At 39.7% G+C, this 22,374-nt stretch overlaps 1 protein-coding gene and 1 long non-coding RNA gene across 3 annotated transcripts in view; one reads left to right on the forward strand and one right to left on the reverse strand.

Annotated features, from left to right (window-relative positions):
• Positions 1–14,444, reverse strand: part of EDARADD (EDAR associated via death domain) — an 89,265-nt gene extending 74,821 nt beyond the window's left edge. For both annotated transcript variants that reach the window (XM_033842005.2, XM_073793645.1), the window contains exons 1-2: positions 14,168–14,444; positions 10,894–11,030 (exon numbers count right to left, since the gene is read on the reverse strand). The gene's annotated coding sequence lies outside the window, so the exon portion shown is untranslated. The remainder of the gene's footprint in view (positions 1–10,893; positions 11,031–14,167) is intronic.
• Positions 14,445–14,594: 150 nt separating this feature from the next.
• LOC109550918 (uncharacterized) overlaps positions 14,595–22,374 on the forward strand; it is a 53,438-nt gene continuing 45,658 nt past the window's right edge. The window contains exons 1-2 of the long non-coding RNA XR_002177610.2: positions 14,595–14,890; positions 17,770–17,804. This is a non-coding gene — a long non-coding RNA (uncharacterized lncRNA). The remainder of the gene's footprint in view (positions 14,891–17,769; positions 17,805–22,374) is intronic.

Below are 22,374 nucleotides of genomic sequence, written 5' to 3' on the forward strand. Positions count from 1 at the left end.
ATTAATTTTATTTGGATTATAAATGTTTTATAACAGGTACTGGGATTGGGAGTTAAAGACTACAAAAATCAACATTTCATCTTGTTCCTTCTAGAGAGCACATCTACTTTTCAGCATTATTTCTTCAATCATAATATAATCTGGTTTTACACAATAAACTTCTTTCTTTTTTGCAGAATATATGCTTTAATACAAAAGTAACCTAAACCTGTAGTGAAAGATTATTGATGGGAAGGACAGGATTCTAAAAAGAACATCTTGGTATAGTATTTAATTTTAAAACTAAATGGACCATCAATATTTACAGTAGGGGTCTTAACACTATGTTTTTTTCTATTTAATTTCTATCAAATGTATATCTACAGTAGTGTCTGAACAGTCCTCTTCTTATAAATTAATAAGCCAAAAAAATCTTAATCCAAAAGCCCCAATTTGGGTTTTGAAAAATATTGCCACTTTGTTAATGTAGAATTTAGTATTATACACAAACTTAGATATTATCAACCCCAATCACAAGAATATAGTGAACAGTTAAATGGATAATTTCATCCGCAGGCACTAGGCATAAATTTTGGTGCACTCTGTTTTTCTGGAATCTTGATTTGTTGATTTCATAAAATGTTTAAGATAGTATCTTAAAAAAAAAAAACCCTTAGTTTCTATTTCCAGCAAAGATGGAGTAATATGGACTCAATTTATTGCCCATCCTGAAACAACCCCCCCAAAATAGACAAGATACATGAATCAATGGTTTTAAAGACCCTCCACATCAAGGAAAGAAGAACAATGATCAAAACACAAAGGGACAGGGCTTCCCTGGTGGCGCAGTGGTTGAGAGTCCGCCTGCCGATGCAGGGAACACGGGTTCGTGCCCCCGTCCGGGAAGATCCCACGTGCCGCAGAGCGGCTGGGCCCGTGAGCCATGGCCGCTGAGCCTGCGCGTCCGGATCCTGTGCTCCGCAGCGGGAGAGGCCACAACAGTGGGAGGCCCGCGTACCGCAAAAAAACAGAAAAAAAACAAAGGAACAAAAAACAAAGAAGGTGAGCCCTATGATTAGCCCCACTTACTACCTTGAGAAAAATTTTAGGCCGTGGTGCTGGGTGGAGAAACTGAGGTAGAATCTGTCAAAGTTCCTGTATTGAAGAAATGGAGTTAAGAGTTTAGGGAAACCAAGGCAGCTACTGTCCATAGATCAGAGTACCAGAGAGGAGAGGGCTACACAGAGAGACAAACCTGGGGATCCTCAGAGGGTCCCCTTCAGTACTCACTTGAGTACTAACCAGCACATGTGTGTGAGGAATCCACACAAGGCCATAGAAAGAACCATCAGAAAGGACTAGAGTGAACACTGACTGGTGTCCACAGAGGGCCAAGCACAGTGCCTGTTCCCACAGCCAGACTGGAAAAGCTCATAATTCACAGGGCATTAGGTTCAGGAAGGTCTTATCTCAGTAGTGAGGAAGAATTAGCCCCTGTCAGAGCACTACTCCCGGCGTGCCTAACAAATTTTAAAAACAAGAACTGAAAGATCCAACTGTTTCCAAGAACAACACACAAGAAGATTTATAGGAATACAAAAATATCCAGCACCCAAGAACGTAAAGTCACAATATCTGGTAACCAATCAAAAATTGCCAAGCAAGCAAAGAGGGAGGAATGTATGACCCATAATGAGAGAGAAATAAATCATAACTACTATAGAACTAACACAAATGTTAGAATTATATCCATTACATTTAGAATTACATTTTTATGCCATTAAATTTATTCCACATGTTCAAAAAGTTAGAATAAGCTTAGAGTTAGAATAGAAACAGGGGACATATTTTAAAAATACCTAAATCAAAATTCTAGAGAGACGAAAATAACAATGTCTAAGTAGAAAAGTACACTTAGATGGGATGAAAGGCAGAGTATACATTGCAGAAGAAAACATTAGTGACTTTGAAAGCAATAAACACTAAACAAAGCAACACACTGTGAGAAAAATAATAGTAACAGAGAATGAAGACAGCATCAGTGAGTTGTGACATAACAGCAAGCAGACTAATACATGGATAAATTGAGTCCCCCCAAGGAAGGGGCAGATAGAAAAATATTCGAAGAATATACACACTACTATATATAAAATAGACTAATAAGTACCTACTGTATAGCACAAGGAACTCTACTCAACACTCTGTAATGACCTCTATGGGGACAGAAGCTAAAAAAATGAGTTGATATATGTATATGAATAACTGATTCACTTTGCTGTAGAGCAGAAATTAACGTAACATTGTAAATCAACTACACTCCAATAAAAAAATTTTTTTAAAAAGAAAGAATGGGGCTTCCCTGGTGGCGCAGTGGTTGAGAGTCCACCTGCCGATGCAGGGGACACGGGTTCGTGCCCCGGTCCGCAAAGATCCCACATGCCACGGAGCGGCTGGGCCCATGAGCCATGGCCGCTGAGCCTGCGTGTCCGGAGCCTGTGCTCCGCAACGGGAGAGGCCACAACAGTGAGAGGCCCGCGTACCGCAAATAAATAAATAAATAAATAAATAATGGTCAGAATTTTTCTAAACTTCATTAAAACTATACACCTACAATCTGTATACAGATTGTATACATCTGTATACACCTACAAATCTGAGAAGCTCAAGGAATTCCAAATACAAGACCTATCAAGAAAAAGAAACCAAGTCACATCATTTCAAGAAATAAGGAGAAATCAAGCAATAAAGAGAAAATCTTATACATTTGTCAAAACTTATAGAAAGGCACAATACAAAGACTGAGTTCTAATGCAAACTATGGGCTTCAATTAATAATAATGTATCAATATTGGTCCATCAATTGTAACTAATGTATCACACCTATGCAAGATGCTCACAATGGAGAAACTGTGTAGGGGTGGCTGGTGGGAGGAGGGGATTTGTGAAAACTCTCTGTACTTTCTGCTCAATTTTTCTGTAAACTTAAAACTGCTCTAAAAAATCAAGTCTGTTATTTTTTTTTTTAAGTAGCCAGAGAAGATAGATGTAACATATAGAGAAACAAAGATAAGGATGACATTGGATTTTTCATAGGAAACAATGCAAGCAGGAAACAGTGGAATAACATCTTTAAAGTATTGAAACAACAAGAAATCAAAATCTATCAACCTAAAATCCTATACTTAGAAAAATATCTTTCAAAAATGAAGATGAAATAAAGACATTTTCAGTCATACAAAAAGCTGAAAGAAATCAGCAGCAGCAGGCCTATATACTCTGAGAAATGTTAAAGGAAATCCTTTAGATAGAAGGAAAGCAATTATTGATAGAAATCTGGATCTACACAAAGAATGAAGATCAGTGGCAATGGCAACTACATGAGGAAATATATCTTTTCCTAATGATTTAAATCCTTTAACAATATAATTGGCTGTTAAATAAAATTTACTACAATGTATTATGATAATACAATATATACATATGTATAAGTAAAATACATGACAACAATGTCTCCTGGCATGCAGGCCAGGAGGAAAGAAATGGAAATATATTATTTTAAAATATACTGTACATGAAATGGTATAATATCATTTGAAGGTAGACTGTGATAAGTTAAAGAATAATTGATAAAACAAGTAGGCAGAATATCAGCAACAATATAGCAGACTGGAACAACACTATTAATTATTTTGACCTAATTGACTTTTATAGAACACTCCGTTCCTTAATTGCAGAATACATACTCTTCTCAAATCCACACAGTACAACAGAATCCAATGGATCTTATTAAGTACCATAAAACAAGTCTCAATAAAGTTAAAAGGATTCAAGTCATACGAAGCAGGTTCTTTGACAACAATGAGATTAAATTACAAATCAATAACAAAAACATCACTGGAGAGGCTTCCCTGGTGGCGCAGTGGTTGAGAATCTGCCTGCTAATGCAGGGGACACGGGTTCAAGCCCTGGTCTGGGAGGATCCCACATGCCGCAGAGCAACTAGGCCCGTGAGCCACAACTACTCAGCCTGAGCCTCTGGAGCCTGTGCTCCGCAACAAGAGAGGCCGCGATAGTGAGAGGCCCGCGCACTGCGATGAAGAGTGGCCCCGCTTGCCACAACTAGAGAAAGCCCTCGCACAGAAACGAAGACCCAACAGCAAAAATAAATTAATAAACTCCTACCTCCAGCATCTTGTTTTTTTAAAAAAAAACATCACTGGAAAATCACCAAATATTTAGACACTAAATAACATACTCCTAAATAACCTAAGGTACAAAGGAGATATCAAAGGAGGAAAATTATAAAGCATTTTGAACTAAGTTAAATTGAAAACACAACATATTAAAATTTGCGGGATTGGGGCTTCCCTGGTGGCACAGTGGTTGTGAGTCTGCCTGCCGATGCAGGGGACGCGGGTTCGTGCCCCGGTCTGGGATGATCCCACATGCCGTGGAGCGGCTGGGCCCGTAAGCCATGGCCGCTGAGCCTGCACGTCTGGAGCCTGTGCTCCTCAACGGGAGAGGCCACAACAGTGAGAGGCCTGCGTACCGCAAAAAAAAAATAAATAAATAAAATAAAATTTGCGGGATGCCATTAAACCGGTTTTAGGGAGAAATTTATAGTACTAACACCTATATCAGAAAGAAGAATGTCTCAAATCGAAGACCTTATTTTCCTTAAGAACCAGAAAACAAAGGAGCAAATAAAATGCAAAGTAAGCATAAAAAAGGAAATAATAAAGATTGGAATGGAAATTAATAAAATATAAAATAAAAACAAAAGAGAAAATCAATGAAACTAAAAGCTGGTTCTTTGAAAGATCAATAAAATTGATAAACCTGTAGCCAGAATAACTAGGAAAAATTATTTTCTCTCTGAAGATATAAATTGCCAATATCAGGAATGATAGAGGTGACACCACCACAGATTCTACATATATTAAAAGGAAAATGTGAACAATTTTATGTCAATAAATTTAACAATTTAAACAAAATGGACAAATTCCTTAAAAGATACAAATTACCAAAGCTCACTCCAGAAGAAACAGATAATGGGGAAAAGCCCTATATCTGTTAAGGACATTGAATTTGTACTTAAATACCTTTCCACACAGAAAACTCCATGTCCAGATGGCTTCACTGGTGAATTCTACCATAAAGTAAGAAATAATCCAAATCTACACATACTCTTCCAAAAACATGAAAATGGAGGGAATGCTTTCTGACTCATTCCATGAGTCCGGCATTAGCTTAATGCTAAAACCAGAAAAGAGATTACAAAAAGTAAAATTATACAATATATTACTTAAACATAGATGTAAATGTTCTAAACAAAACATTAGCAAACTGAATCCAATAATACATTAAAAGGATAATACATCATGACCAAGTGGAGTTTAGCCCAGGATATGAAGTTGGTTCAGCGTTCAAAAATCAAGGAATGTAATACACTATATTAACAAAGTAAAAAAGAAAAGCCATATGGTCACGTCAATAGATGCAGAAGAACATTTGACAAAATTCAACATCCGTTCCTGATGAAAACTCTCAGTAAACTTGGACTAGAAGGCAATTTCCTCAAACTGATAAAGAAAATCTTCAAGAAAGCTATATCTAACACCATATTCAGTGATGAAAACATGAACGCTTTCTTCCTACAATCAGGAACAATACAAGGATGCCTGCTTTCACCACTTCTATTCAACATTCTACTGAAGGCTTCCACTAGTGCAATCAATCAAGAAAAAGAAATGAAGGTATTCAGATTGGAAAGGAAGTAAAACTATTGTTATTCTTAAATGACATGATCATCTATGTAGAAAGTGTGATAGATTCCTCAAAAGAGCTACTAGAACTATTAAGCGAGTTTAGCAAATTTGCAATACAAAATCAGTATGCTAAAATGAATTATATTTCTGATTACCAGCAACAATCATAAATAAAACTAAAAACTATCATTTATAATAGAATTTAAAAATTTGAAATGCCTAGGGATAAATCTAAGGATATAAAAGGCCTGTATGCTGAAAACTAAAAAACATTGCTGAAAGATGTTAAAGAAGTTATGAAGAAATGGTTACCTTTTTCATGGGTTAGAAGACTCAATTTTATTAAAATGTCAGTTTTCCCCAAGTTGATCTTTATATTCAAAGCAACTCCAATCAAAATCCCAACTAGTTTTTCTGTGGAAATTGAGAAGCTAATTCTAAAAGTCATATGGCAATGCAAACTTTATAAAGTAGTCAAATTGCCAAAGAAGGACAGAGTTGGAGGGCTAATACTATCTGATATCAAGAATCTGTATACCGCTACAGTAATCGAAACAGCATGATATTCACTTATATGTGGAATGTAAACTATGACACAAATGAACTTATCTACAAAACAGAAACAGACTCACAGACAGAGAGAACAGACCTGTGGTTGCCAAGGGGGAGGGGAGTTGGGGGAGGGATGGATTGGGAGTTTGGGACTAGCAGATGCAAACTATTATATATAGAGAGAATGGATAAACAAGGTCCTACTGTATAGCACAGGGAACTATATTCAATATCTTGTGATAAACCATAATGGAAAAGAATATGAAAAAGATTGTATATATATGTATAACTGAATCACTTTGCTGTACAGCAGAAATTAACACAACACTCTAAATCAACTATACTTCAATAAAATAAAATTTTTTAAAAAGCATGATATTGGCATTAAGATAGACACATAGATCAATGGAACAGAGTCCAGAAAGAGACTCACACATATATGGATAACTGATGTTTGATAAAGTTACTAAGACAAGGAATGGAGGTAGGATGGACATTTCAACGAATGTTGCTGTAACAACTGGATATTCATCGCTTAGAGAAAAAAAAGAATTTGGATCCATACTTTACACCACGTACAAAAATTAACAAAAAATTGGTCATAGATCTAATAAAGCCTAAAACCATAAAACTTCTAGAGGAAACAAAGGAGAAAGCCTTTGTGAACTTGGGTTAGGCAATTTTTAGGTACAACATCAAAAGTGCAATCCATAAAATAATAATAAGATGATAACTTGGACTTAATTAAAATTAAAAACTTCTGCTCTTAAAAAAAAAAAAAAACACTTCCGCTCTTCAAAAGACACTGTTAGAAGAATGAAAGGACAAACCACAGACAGAGGGAAAATTTGCCAAGCAACTATCTGAAAAGGGACTTGTATCCAGGATATATAAAAATTTCTCAAAACCTGACAATAAAAAACAACCCAATTAAAACTGAGCAAAAGATTTAAGCAGACATATCACCAAAAAGATATACAGGTGGCAAATAAGCACATAAACAGATGATCAACATCATGAGTTATTAAGGAGATGCAAATTAAAACCACAATTATATACCACTACGTAACTTTTAGATGGCTAAGGTTTGAAAAGATGACAATACCAATTATTGGTAAGTACTGGAGCAACAGGGACTTTCATATACTGCTTGTGAGAATATAAAATGACACAACCACTTTGGAAATTCATTGGCAATTTCTTTAAAAAGTTAAACCTATAACTATCATATGATCCAGCCATTCCACCCCTAGGTATTTTCCTAAGAGAAAAGAAAGCATTATCCATACAAAAACCTGTACATAAATGTTCACGGAAGCTTTATTTATAATAGCCTCAAACTGAAAACAACCCAAATGTCCATCAATAGGTGAAAGGATAAACAAATTGGGGTACAACCATACAAAAGAACATTACTGAAAAATAAAAAGTAACCACTGATATACAAAACAACATGGATGAATCTGAAAGTAATTATCCTGAGTGAAAGAAGCCAGACAAGAAACAGTACATATGGTATGAATTAATGCATTTGTATAAAACTGCAGAAAACACAAAGTAATCTATAGTGACATAAAGGAGATCAATGTTGCTTGGGGATAGGTGGTGATGGTGAGAATGGGGAAGCGGGGGAGGGAGGCATTACAGAGGGTTATGAGGAAACTTTTGGAGGTGATAGATATGTTCGTTATCTTGATTGTGGTGATGTTTTCGTGGGTGTATACATGTCAAAACTTATCAAATTTTACACTTTAAAAATGTGCAGTTTATTGTGTCAATTATATCTCAATAAAGCTGTTCTTTAAAAAAACTTAAAATTTGAGAATGTACTGTGTGTCACTACAGGACCTGCTTCCAGGCTCTGGTAACTGGTAATGCTGCCTCTCTCCTTGTCTCACTAGCATCCACTTCCTTCCTTCTTTCTTCACCTCACTGTCCAGTTTGTCTTCTCAGCTCCTCCATCGTCAGCGTAAAAAAAATCCCTGAATGAAATTTCCTCTGTCCTTAACATGAAGTTGCTTCTGTTTGCCTGGCAGTACTGTCTGATATATTTGATCATCAAGCAATAAGTATATTTAATATATATATAAAGATAAATATGTACCTATGCTGGTGCATATATACCTAAGCTAGTAGATGTAGGTCTGTGTGACCTTACAAGAAGGTCAAAAGACCTCATTTTCTCTCTTTCCAGGCTCCTGGGTGTCTGAAATCCCCACTATTAGTGTCACTCCTTGTTGGCCTTCTAGAGAGATGTGCATTTATCCTGGTGGTTTTTTAGTGGTTAAAAAGGAGAGTGTGGGACTTCCCCGACGGTCCAGTGGTTAAGACTCTGCACTTCCACTGCAGGGGGCATGGGTTTGATCCCCGACTGGGGATCTAAGATCACACATGTCTCGCTGTGTGGCAAAAAAGAAACAAAAAAAAAACATAGTCTGAAGCCAGTCAGCCGGTAGAGGACTAAGTAGCCAGAGGGGTGAAGGTGTGATGATGTCAGAAAAAAGATGGTAGTAGGATAGAAAGGTTCCAAAGGAGTGGTGGAGAATTTGACGATCAAGTGTACCTTCTTCACAACCGTGCTCAGAGCCATTTATTAATTCATTAAAAAATGAAAAATATATTCCTTGTGTGTTAACACAAATAATATATTTTTTATGAAAACAACTACTTTTTCCAAAACAAAAGAAGTAGTAAGAAGTGTAGCAAAGTTTTATATGTTTGCAAATCTCCTTGTGCCTGGCTTTAAGAGAAGACAGTGGGATTCTCATATTTGCCTCTGAATTCAATCTCTCGTGATATGTCGTTTTGATCGAAATATATCAGGAAAATCCAGCCTCACATAGATATATGGTAGGAAAATGAAGGGTTATTTTATTTTATTTCTTTTAAAGTCTTTATTGAATTTGTCACAATATTGCTTCTGTTTTATGTTTTAGCCTTTTGGCCCTGAGGCATGTGGAGTCCCACCTCCCTGACCAGGAATCAAACCCACACCCTCTGCATTGGAAGGTCAAGTCTTAACTACTGGACCACCAGGGAAGTCCCCCCAATGAAGGGTTATTTTAACAGCATTTTTAAACAGTTTTGAATATTCTTCTTTGATACCAGATCAGAACTTGCAAAAAGAAGCCTACATTCAGGAATAAATGTTCCAGTACTAGTACCTTATTTTAATTGGGAATGACCTAGATATTTAATAAACTTCTACCATTTAGCTTAATTTAGTAAAACTCTTCAAGTTGTGAAAATCTGGAGAGATGATTTTTTTTTCTTTGGCCACACTGCATGGCTTGCGGGATCTTAGTTCCCAGACCAGGGATCGAACCCAGGACCCCGGCAATGAGAGCGCTGAGTCTTAACCACTGGACCACCAGGGAATTCCCTGGAAAGACTATCTTTAAGTAGATACTCCTAAAACATAATTATTTGTAAAGAGTTTACCTAAAAGCTTTTATCTCATTTACATTAATTTATTTATAAAAATTTCATGATACCAAGTTATTTTTCTTACTGACAAATTTTGCAACAGATATAAGATCTTATTTGACTTCTAGTAAACCTAGGTACAATAAAAGTATTATACTTAATGTTGATGACTCTAAAGACATGCCTGCATTAATTAAAGCAACAAACAAACTAACTTAAATATCAATTATTAATTTAATGTCGAATATTTCCCAGTCAATATTGAACCTAAAATTTATTTGGATTAGTTTCTTTTATATTTCTGAGAATTTATATATTCCTTTAAGTCAATTAATAGTGTTCGTTTATGAATTAATTTTTGTAATACCATCTATAGGTAAAGATATATCATATCTATAATGTATACACAGACACAGAGATCTCATAGCTTAATTTTTAAAACTTAGTCATGAATCAGGTATTACAATATAAAACTCACTAGTTTATAAATAACTTTTAGAATAAGTTAAGTTTATTCACTTGAGTTCCAAAAGGACTCTTTTTCCTTTTTTTCCCTCAGTCTCAGGAATTGGAGATGATAAGATAAGAATTCCTGAGAGCACTGGTGAGAGCACTGGTAGAACATTTATGTCTCAAGGCACAGGGAGAGAAATGCAAGCTCCTCTAGAAGGATTTGTTCTCTTAGGGTCAGTGTTCTGAAAAAAAAAGTTTCATAAAGCTGGCTTTCTCTAATTCTAACTGCATATGCAATAAACTGGTGTTGGAATGTCAAAAGAGCCCCATGTTGGCCATTTTCAGGGTGAGATTTTCTTTAATTCTTAATTAAGTAAGTACTTGTAAGTATAAGTTTCATTTGTACATAAACCTGGCTGGGGTGTTAGTTGGAGGTTGGTTTTCTGATGTCCCTTGTTTATGAAAGACATTAGGCCAGACACCCACCTAATCACCCACTCCACACCTCTCAGTGTCTTTCAATTGAGCAAATCCAAATCTTTCAACCAGGCTCCCCCAGTATTTTTTAACTGGGGGCCACTTTTCCCCAGTGTTTTTCAACTGGGTACCCCCAGTATCTTTCAACTGGGGGGCCAGGTACTTGTAATACACCACCAAATAAAAGTCAAGATCATGAACCAATAATTGGGAGACCAGAGAACCAGGAGAGACTCACCCAAATTCATGTGGACTCGCCAAAGACGCAGATGGACACAAGGGGCCCTGCTGGTACCAAGGCTCCAGATCCTTGTAGAGTTCAGGCAAAGGAGAGAAGTCTGCTCCGGGTCCCTTCATGGTTGCCAAAACTGTCAACTGAAATAAAAATGCACAACGTGAGAGCTGTGAGTTTCAGTTTTATTTGGGGACTTACTGAGGACTATAGGCCAGGAGACAGCCTCTCAGATAGCTCTGAGGAACTGCTCCAAAGAGGTAAGGGGGTAGGTCAGTATATGTGTGATTCTGGAAAAGGGGTATGTGCAATTAAACACCCATCTTGGTAGAAGGTTACTTCTAGTCATTAAGCACAAATATCCTAGTTAATCATTTTAGTACTTTCTAAGTATAGGAAGATGCAAGAAATTGGGTTTGTAACATTTTCTCTTGAAAATATCTAACTAACTGAAGCTCTTTACTGCCAGTTTTCCCAGAGCACAGAGTGCCTCATTCCTTATCTCCCTGAAGTTCTTTCAAGGTGTGTTAAAGGTCAGTGACTGCACTGGCTAACGACCTAATCCCTGTAAAGCTGAATTGTGAGAGACATTCTCTAATTGGCAATATTTTATACTAAATGTATATCATATTGTTTTTCACTTGGTCCTTAAAAAAATTCTATGATTTATTATTATAATTTTATGGATGAAGGAACTAAGCCTTAGAGGGGTTAATTAATTTGTCCAAGGTCACACAGACCAACAAGTGAAGATGCTGGGTTCCGACCCTAAGTATGGCCTCCAACATTCTAGCCTTTTCTCTTACTCTGACATTTTCACCCAAAAATCCCTGGGTTTCTCATGGCACTTTAATGTGTGTAAGTCATCTGTGCACAAGCCAGGATTTGTTTCCTGGGTAGGCGCTGCAAAACCTACTTGGCATTTGAGGTCAGTACATTAGAGGAATAAACTGTGCTGTATCTAGGCTTTTAAGTATCTAAATGATTAAGAGTTCATCTTCAAAGGAGAAAAATAACAGCCTGTACAACGGGATTACCAACGCAGTGCTTAGTATCTTAGAATCTTTAAGCCTCAGAACACAGAGCAGAAGAGAAAAAAAATACATTTCTAGCTACAAGAGAACTAATGAGCTCCAAAGGAAAAGAGCCTGTCTTTTTGCTAAGCAACACCAAAAGCTGAATATCTGGTGCCTGCCCTCTGGGCAAAAGGCAGAAAAATCAAGGGATGAAAAGATACCATCTCGTTTGACAGACACTTACAGCATTATTACACGTTTCTGCAACTTTACCAAAAATAGTCTCCATTTTAAACACTAACCTTAGTCTAACATCTCGTTGTGTCAGCAAGTGTCTTGTGCGTGGTGGGTGCTCAGCAGTCCCACAGTCTCAGAGTGAAAATAATTTTTCCCACCACCTACCATAGCTGTGTGCAGATACACATGGGGAAGGAAGGCCAAGAGATGAACAGCTGGCCCAAGGTCACACGGTTCTTTTCAGCAGAGCTCAGAGTCCAGGTCTGTGGTAGGTGGAAGGTAACCACCCTGGGCTCTGCTGCCTCAATTGAGGGCTCAACTCTAACATTCAGTGATAGAGGTACCCGGGCCAGAGAAATTGATCATGCCCAACTCACAGAGTTATAGTGAAGGGTCCTGTGATACTCTAAAGGAAAGACCGGCCTTGTGGTACATGAGCGCTCTGTAAGTTCACTACCCTTAGGGCCATTATTACTGACCAGCTTCTCTGAGCACCTTCTACCACACAGCCTGCCAGCTCTTTCAATAATGTCTTGAAGGTGACCGGCCACGCCAAAGTATGACTATTTGGCACACGGATTATTTTGAGCTACAGGGAATTGAGAGCCAACAGATGCAGGAAAAGTTCTTTACTTCCCCTTAACTGACTATAATAGAGTATAAATTTCCTCTTTTGCAAAGGAAATGTACATTTATAAAGGAAATTTCTGGGACTTCCCTGGCAGTCCAGTGGTTAAGACTCCACACTTCCAATGCAGGGGGTGCGGGTTCCATCCCTGGTCAGGGAACTAAGATTCCACATGCCATGCGGCGTGGCCAAAAAATAAAAAAAACAAAAACAAAAACAAAAAAAAGGAAATTTCCATTTGTAAAGTTGCCTCAGTGTCAGGAAGATGGCTACACCCAGAGACAACTCTTACAATCTGAGACTATTAGCTGCACAAGACAACCTTTCCCTATTTCCTCCTCTCAACTTCTTCTAACCTGCCTCAACTCTCCCAGAAGTCCCAAACTTCTTTTCCTTTGTTTAGCCTAAGATGATATTTAAGCCTCAATCACTTGGCCACCATCTTGAGTATATTTTCCTTGTAAAAGTCCCACACGTCTTTTATCAGTTTAATTTCCAAGGCCCTCAGCTGGAGAACCTAGTTGGGTAGAAGGAAAAGGTTTTTTCCTCCCATACACTCTGATTAAAATAAATTCTTTATTGGGCCGACACAGGAGAAAGTTCTGGTCTCTTTTTAAATACACCAGCCAAACCTGTAACCAAGCAGGACCCTATGGGGTTTTCCTGGAAGAAGACCCCTGCCCCCCGTGTCCTCTGCCTGCCTCTTGTCTGTAGAGAAACTTTAGCCTCTGAGGCCTTCCCCAAGTTCCAAAGAGTAAATTTAATCAGAGAAGTGAGAAAATGCAGAAAGAAAGGAAAACAGTCAAACAAGGCAAAATAATAATAGTTCAGCCATTAAACAAAATCAAGGACCTTTCGTTCCTTCTCAAGGGATACAGATAATATTCTGAGCCACGTCCTTTTAGGTCTTTGGCAGATACTGAAACCCTCACCAGGTGGAAGAAGTTAACTGTGTGCTGCTGACAAGCACCTAGACCCCAGACCTGTTAGAATCAGAAGGCTGATGATGCTGACTTCCAATAACCTCACCACCAACCAATCCGAAGAATGTCCACGAGCTGATCACACACCTCACAAGCCCTCTCCTTCCCCCTGTCTTTAAAAACCTTCCCCTGAAAGCCTCGGGGAGTTCAGGCCTTTTAAACACGAGCCTACCTCGACTCCTTGCTTGGCGCCTGCAATAAACGCTGCACTTCCCTTCACCACCACCAGGTGTCAGTAGACTGGCTTTACTGCGTTAGCGCCAGCTAGGGACCCCCAAGTTTGGTTCAGTAACAAAATCTGTAGAAAGTTGTCAGCATCCAGCACTTGGGATTGGAATACTTTACCACAACCTAAACTTGAACTGGGTTCATTCAGGGATTTTTATCAAGAGAAGGACCGGAGAAAAGGCAGGCACCTTCTGTACAGGAGGTTCACGTGTTGCAGCTTCACCTTGCAGTTCTGTGAGCAACGGAACTTCTAAGGTCTTGGTCCGTGTGTTTGCAAATGTGGGCCGTGCAGGTGCCGGGTTTCTGAAAGCAGCCTCTTTTTACAGTGAGACGAAGCAGAGGAGGACAGCCCTATCTTCGGAAAGTTCAGGCCAAATTCTGGGCCCTCAGGGCCGTGCAAATTCAGGGCAGAAGAAGTGCAGTCTTTAAATGCACTAACGAAGGATGTGGGAGCGCGACCAAGGCGAGAGGAATGGAAAGGCGCACCGCTCCGCGCGCCCGCACCTCCTTGTTTTGGAGGCCCGCGCGGTGCCGCCTCATTCGCTGAGGTGGCCCAGGAGGCCGGGGAGGCGGAGCGGCCCCCGCAGCTGTACATAGCTTCCAGGTTTGCTCCGCCATCGCTCCCGCCTTCTGGCTCCAGGCGGTCTCGCGGCTGCGCGGAACCACAACTCCCACAAGACCCCGCGATCGGGGGCGCGGCCACGGTGAATGGGCGTGGCCTGAAACGGCTGGGCGAGCTGTGATTCAAAGGGGGTCTTGGTGCTCAGCTTCTCTGCTTCCCCGCCGGGCTTCCTAGGGCTCGGGAGCTTTCTCATCCATCGATTGAGATCTGATCCTCTGACGCCTGGAGTCACTCACCGTCCGGGAGCGTCGCTTCGGACTGGCACTTGACTGGCAGCGTGTGCCTAAGTGTAGGTTGGGGAGGCGCAGGGTGGGACCGGGTTGCCCTGAAGCTGCTGGTGGTCCTGGACTTCCTGGGGGAGCCTGTCTGAAGCCCAGGAAGTTACACGTGCTGGTAGGGGAATCCCGGGGGAAAAACTGGGGCCCAAACCAGCACTACGGGCCGGAAGCCAGCAATAACTCTGGGGAAAAGCCCAACCTCTAAGATGCTTGAATTTTGGCTATGAAGAAGAGCAGGAAAGATGACAGCCAAATCAATGGGATATCTGTGGACCTGTGCTGAAAATTTTAGATCTGTCTTCCAGATTTTTCTACCTGTCATTCATAGCTTTTATCTTTTTATCCCTTGTGTTGCGTTCTGAAACGATTCTTTGCCTTGGTATTCCAGCTCTCTGGTTTGGTTTTCAGCAGTGACTATTCTGCTATTCAGCCCATCTCTTGAAAGGTTTTATTTCAGTAGCTGTTTGTATTTCCAAGATATCTGGTTAACTCTTTTCGTAACTGCCTGCTCTCATTTCATGATGTGATATTCTTGTTTATCCCTATGATTATTTTAATTATGCTGGTTTTAATGTCCTGATAACTTTAAAAGAAGTTTCCTCAGGTGCAAATTCTCTCTTAAAAAAAAAAAAGGAGAAAGCATATGTTAAAGCTGTTCTTTTATGTTTTGATTTTCCTGAAATGTTTGTGATTGTTGGTCACTCATTTTTTTTGTACCTGAGATTCCCTGATTTTTACCCTCTTTGCAGAGGGAAGAGAGATAAGGAGAGGGCACTGTAGGGTTTAATTTTTAATTTTTATTTTTTTTAATGGAAGTGGGAAGAGGCAAGATTTGCAGCCTAGTGGCTATCTGGGGGACCCCAACCTTCCAGAACCTGGTAATTATCGGGATTTTGCGTGTTTCTCTTGCTGAAGCTCCCATACTCTCTGCTCCCAGCTGGAAGCAGAGATCCCATCTTCTGCTCCCTGAAAGCTTATATTTTGGTGAAACTTCTCATTCTGGCATCTCAGCCAGTTACCTTTCCATTTCCCTTGCTCCCTCTCTCCAGGTTTTCAACCCCCTTTCCTTATGTACCAATAGGGATGGTAGGAAAGAGTGACCCAAGGAGCCCTCCCCAAATTTTCTTAGTCTCTTTTTTTCAGTACTTAGAAGGGAACCAAGCATCCTCAGTAGGACTCTCAAAGATGAATGAAAAACAATGCCAGTAATAATTCTGCTAAAGAAATGATGACATCAATTCTTTGTATTGCATATAAATATTTTTTAAATTAATGTTATGTTAAGCATAAGAATTTCCTGGAGGTAATCATTTGAAAATTGATGTCTGTATGCTTATATCTTATTAGACAAGATGCTCTGCTAAGCATCAGAGTCATGCTGATCATCCCTATTCTATATAAGAACTCTTGGAGTTCTGTTAAGATAACACCATCCATTTGAAAAAAAAAAAAAAGGTAAAACTAGAACACTGATCAAATGTTAACTCCTATCTGTGCCCTGAAGCTCAGTTGTTAGTGGGCATAATTTAAAATTTGATTATTTACCCTTTAAATTAAGAAATTTGAGTGTCTGTTGTTTTCAGCACATAAGCACTTCATTGATAGAGGTGTGATTTTCAGCATTCTTTAAGCAGGTAGCAGAAGACACACAAAAAAATACAGATATTGTTTAATCTTGGTTAAAAAAAATTAAATGACTGTGGCATGTAAAACCTTTAGAGTACCTGGGATGGCATAGTACATCCCCATTTTTTTTTTTTTTTTTTGCGCGATACACGGGCCTCTCACTGTTGTGGCCTCTCCCGTTGCGGAGCACAGGCTCCGGATGCGCAGGCCCAGCGGCCATGGCTCACGGGGCCCAGCCGCTCCACGGCATGTGGGATCCTCCCGGACCCGGGCACGAACCCATGTCCCCTACATCGGCAGGCGGACTCTCAACCACTGCACCACCAGCGAAGCCCGCATCCCCATTTTGAATTATGGCAAATTCAGGTTGAACAAATGTTTTCGCTTCCATAAATAACATCTTCATCATCCTCACTCTGGACGCCTCTGCATCTGCTGTTACAACAGTAGGGAGGTACCTAAGTTACCAAGCTCCACTAGACCGCCCAATAGAGTGTAGAATCAGACTTTATGCATTTCAAAATTTAATCCTTTTGTGCTTTCCATTTCCCGTTCTCTTTCAACAGGTAAAAAAAACCTTGCTCAGCAAAACTTTTATTTTTGACCAGTTCATGAGACAGACAATAAAAATACTGAAACCAATTAATTAGCTATTATTAGTTATTAATTAATAATAATTATAATTAGCTAATACTAATAGCTAGTTGTACATAATTTCAAATGTTGGTGGAGACATTGACCATGAAACTTTTTTTTTCACAGCCTGGTAGTAGAGTGAGAGCACAAACAGCTCAGCTATGACAAATTCACACACACACACACACACACACACACACACACACTACAAATGAGATTAACGGCGGAATTATGTTGGTGGTTTCTTCATACCCAACCCCACCCTTGCTTGGGTACAAGAACTTCAAGCACCTTCATAAATATCAAGTAATTTTAAACCCTGTGTTCCTTAGGGCCCCTCTCATCTTGTAACCTACGATGGTAGACTTTTCCGAATACTGTTTTAGGAAAGCCTGAGTTTAGGATTTCATCCTAGCAATTTATTAGCACACTTCCTAGATTGGGGAAGAAAGAAAGCACAATTGGTGACAAGAATGCCTCGTCCACGGACAGATCACATTCTGCTGTACAGAGGCTGGTAATATAACCCACCACGCACTCCCCCACCCCCAAGCTTCCTCGTCTCTCTAGCTCACAGATTTCAAGCAGAAACCCTGATTTTAAATTTTGTTGCATTTTTATTTTCCAGATAATATATCCACATTAACGTAGGTCTCAAAAAAGGTAAGATTCCCCTAACATTTGTGCAAACAAATCAAACTCTTGTTTGGGGTAATTGGTGTTTCCTTTCTATATTCCACATGCATATTATATGATTTATGTAGTTTTAATTATGGTTGAATTTGAAAACTGCCCACTAACTTATGCTCTCTTTATTTTTTCAAAAGCTTTGTTGTCAATCTAAGAGTACAGAATCAAAGTACATTGCTTTGCATGTGAATGTTCTCTTGAAATTATATTACGATTTAAACTAATTACAAGGAATTTGTTCATTAATAGAAAATTAATGAACAATGGGAGAAGAGAAAATGCCTTCAAATTTCCCATGCAGATGGAATTTCTTTGAGGTTAGATTATTCTCATGTGAAAGAAAGTAGGACATGAAATAAATTCACTGGAGAGAGGGGAGAGAATAAATGACCAACTTAGGATAAGTTCAAACTTAAATTGGAAAATCAAAAGCCCTTTCTAAATGCCTCTCTTATAAATAATTCTATTAAAATAACAAAGCCAACAGAGTACAAAATTATTTGTTTCCAAATATATACCCTTGAACTTTTGTTATCATGTAGAAAATTACCCATTTGCCTCTATTGGTTGGTTGGAATTTTGAGAGGAAGCTAGTGTATAGAATAGGAGGGTTTTTAGCATTGAGTGAAGGCAAGGAAATGGGTCCCTTAACACTGCCTGCACAGTGTAGCAGCAACTTTTTGAGGTCACAGTCTGATTTTGGATGGCCATCCTTTGCCTCAGGGAGGGAGTGACTGTCTAGCATGAATGTGTATCTTTGAAGGGAGGGCTGTCCAAACCTCTGGGGGTGTGCCTGTCTCATTCACTGGTCTGGTGACTTACTGCTTCAGATATTTGCATGATAAACTCTAGTTAAAATCCACCTCCAGCTGCTTACAAATTATTACAGGTACTGGACCTTCAGAGGCCTATGCAACCAGGCACCCTGTTAAAAACATAGAACAGGTGCTATATAGCATACACGGTGTGAAAAATTGACATCAGTATTCACTCAGTGGTTTCAGTCAGTTGTTTTCCACTAGATTGTAGAGGTGAGAAACATCTGGAAGGTTCCCAGGAAGTGGTGGATTTGGGGGGGAAAGAAGATGAGGGTGGGATTACCAGATTTAGGAGGTAACAAATAAAGCATGAGAGGTAGGCCTGGAATCATGAACTTTTGCTGTTGTCTCGGCAGGAGTTGAGGTATTGGGCTGGCCCCAAAGTTTTTTCAGGTTTCCCGTGACATCTTATACCGAGGCTGCGTTGAAGTGGGTCAGCCGCAGGGAGGTGGTGGTGATTCCACAGGAGAGTCATCATTTGGGTTTGGGTATCAAGAAACAACCAAAGTAATTTAGCCAGAGAATCCCCCTTGTAGTGTGCGTCTGTGTGTTAACTCTTCATAGCTGAGGACATTGAGATGGATGGTTACTGACATCCTATCCAATTCCAACATTCCTCATGTCTGGACGTCTTTGTTCTGCTTCTAACCAGATGTGAGACCTCGGGCAATTCCTCAACCTCTAATTCTACCCCCATGTGGTGGCGTCATGTGTACCAAGCCCCAGAGTTTGTTTTCTATGTAACCAGACACAGGTCCTTCAGTTCCCAATCTCTTAACTGGGCTGACCATTACAGTGTAGAAGGTACATGACAACCCTGGATGAGAAGTGATGGTTACTTCCCCTTGAGAAGAGTGGGAAAGCGCTGAGAGGGCGGATCACAAGGGGAAATCCTGCTAGCGCCTGGGGACACGGGGAAGAGGGGGAGAGTGTGCTGACATCAGACTTCTGGAGGGGGATAGAAGGTGCTATCACTGGTTGCACTGCAGTCACAGAATGGGGTTGGGGGCAGAGCAAGGAGGAGTGTGGTAATGGAGCAGCGGCAGGCGCAAAGAATGACCTGGCTGAGTAATTAGAAGGGAAAGGTCTTGTTATGGGTTTTGATTTTGTGAATGTGTGTGTGTGTGTGTGTGTGTGTGTGTGTGTGTGTGTGTGAGAGAGAGAGAGAGAGAGAGAGAGAGAGAATGCCTTACATTTTAAACGAGGGAGATAAGTGATGTTTACTTTTGTTTCTCGTGATATCTTTTCTGTGATAATAAGAAATTCATGATTGTAAATGGAGTACTGGTGCCGGACTCCAGGCGCAGGTTCAGAGAGTCGAAGAGGGAGATCTGGGGAGCCATCCTCTTTTTTTTTTTTTTTTTAATTTAATATTTTTTTAATTGAAGTATAGTTGATTTACAGTGTTGTGTTAGTTTCAGGTGTACAGCAAAGTGATTCAGTTACACATATGTGTGTTTATGTATATATATATACACACACACATACATATGTGTTCTTTTTCAGATTCTTTTCCCTTATAGGTTTTACAAAATATTGAGTAGAGTTTCCTTTGCTATACAGTAGGTCCTTGTTATTTACCTGTTTTATGTACAGTAGTGTGTATGTGGGGAGCCATCCTCTTAATAAGAGAAGTAAACACTAGTCACCTTCAGAGGTCCTACAATACAGCATGGCTGATGTCATCTGGACCCTGTTAAATGTGTTTAACCTAAGAGTATGATTCTTCATTGTGTTAAGTACAACAGGCCTTCCACAGAGCAGCGAGGGAGCTGGGGGCAGCTGTGCCATTGGGGCCTTTGTGGAAAGTACCTGGTAGTACGAATAGCAGTAGTTATCAGATTTGGAGAGCTTACTCTCCTCTGCTCCAGGCACTGTGCTATCATGTAGGTTTACAGGGGTGAGATAAAAGTAGAAATAAAAATAGATGTGGGCTCTGTTCCCATGAAGCTGAAGCGCATCTGTTCCCTTTTACTGTGCGTTCCCTTCCTGTCTTCTCTGGGCACCATGCAGCCCTACCAAGGACCTACAGGGTTGAAGTGCCTGATTCTGCAAAAGGACCGCAGTGTCCTGAGCGCGCTCACCACGCTGGCTCTGCCTTGAACGGTGAAAGAAGACACAGGGCATTTCTTCCTTCTGTTTGCCAGTGATTTTATCATCTGGTGGTGGTTTCTGGTTCCTGAAAGTTGGTGACATTATCTGGCGTGACCACGTAGTTAAGTATGAGATAAGAGTGGAGGAAGATAGACTGATATTGTGGAAGAAGAGCTGTCCCTGAGGGGTCCCTCCCACTCGGGGGGACAAGCAGATTCCAAGAACATGATCAGTGACCTGAGGACGGCAGGCGTGCAGCTGTGGAGTGGATGGGAGATGAAAGGCAATGTCAACAGCCCAGTTCTGTGAACTGATTTTCTGAATGCTGTTATGCCTTGTACAGAAGATAGTTTGTGCAACAGAGGGGCAGCCTTATAGAGCAAGTTTTACCAGTCATGGAATGTATTGCATTTTTCCATCCTGGACACAACGCTCATTAGTCCAGTCAATCTGTTGGTTATAAAAATTAGCTTTCCTCTAACGGACATTTCTCACTTTGTAACCTCTTTGAGCGATACGCATCCTTCTAACTTTATCCCCAAATGCCTAATCCTGTCTTGTAAAGAAAACTTGAGAGTTTTATAGCTCCATAAACATTTAAGAAAAACAATGGACTCATTCTAGTTACTTTTTAATCCTGTTGACATGCCAAGAAAGGAATCAGTAAATATCGGCAATCTTATCACCAAGCACAAATTGCGGTTTATACCTCAGTCATCAGTAAATAAATCTTCTGCCTCCTCCAAAGCCTTTTACCCACCTTCTAATATCTCTATTATGACGTAAAAATAAAAAACAGTTACCAGTGTCCAACTGTCATTAATCACAATTCAGCTTACTCCAGAAGTACAAATAAACTGTTCATTACATTTTTATCCCATTACTTTGACCCTGATACAGAATTGCTCATTAGCCTTATTCCTAAATCAGGAACTACAAAATTTTAATAGAACAACAGTTTCCTTGATGGTATCATGGAAATGTAAGTGCCCAGTGCAATTTTCTTAACTTGTACAATTACTCACACATTACAGTAAATGGGTCAAGGCCATTGTCAAGCCTCCATCAAGGAGAGTCATTAACTAGAGGAATTTCCCCTTGTTCTTCAGCCTCTGAGCTGAAGGCCATTAGTTGGCCACACACATTTGACACCCTTGTAGACTTTTTATAGCTGAACAGCGTATCTGTGTTTAAGGCATTGTGATGCTTTTTCTTAATATAAGAATGCCAGTTTTTTCACCTTTCACACTACTGCCCTCGTTAGGAAAGTTCCTGCCACAGAAGGTTTAACCAGTCCTCCAAGGGGATCACCTGAAATACCTCCAAGATAAAAGTGAAATTCTAAACAACACCCATAATAACTTTATATTAATACTGATAAGGAAAGGATTTTCCCCTTGATACCGTAATACATATATACGTACATATATGGAAAGATAACTAAAAAGAAAGAGCAGTCTGATAAATGGAAGAAAGAATAAACATAAAAATTCAGAAGAGTGAGACCACTGACATATGGGCTCCATGAGAGCAAGATGTTTGCCTGTTTTGTTTACTGCCGTGTCACCGGCACCCAGGGCAGCACCTGGCACTGTATCCACTCAAACTTAGGTTGTTTTGAATAAATCACT

The sequence above is a fragment of the Tursiops truncatus genome, chromosome 16, assembly GCF_011762595.2.
Source record: "Tursiops truncatus isolate mTurTru1 chromosome 16, mTurTru1.mat.Y, whole genome shotgun sequence".
In the NCBI taxonomy this organism is placed as follows: domain Eukaryota; kingdom Metazoa; phylum Chordata; class Mammalia; order Artiodactyla; family Delphinidae; genus Tursiops; species Tursiops truncatus.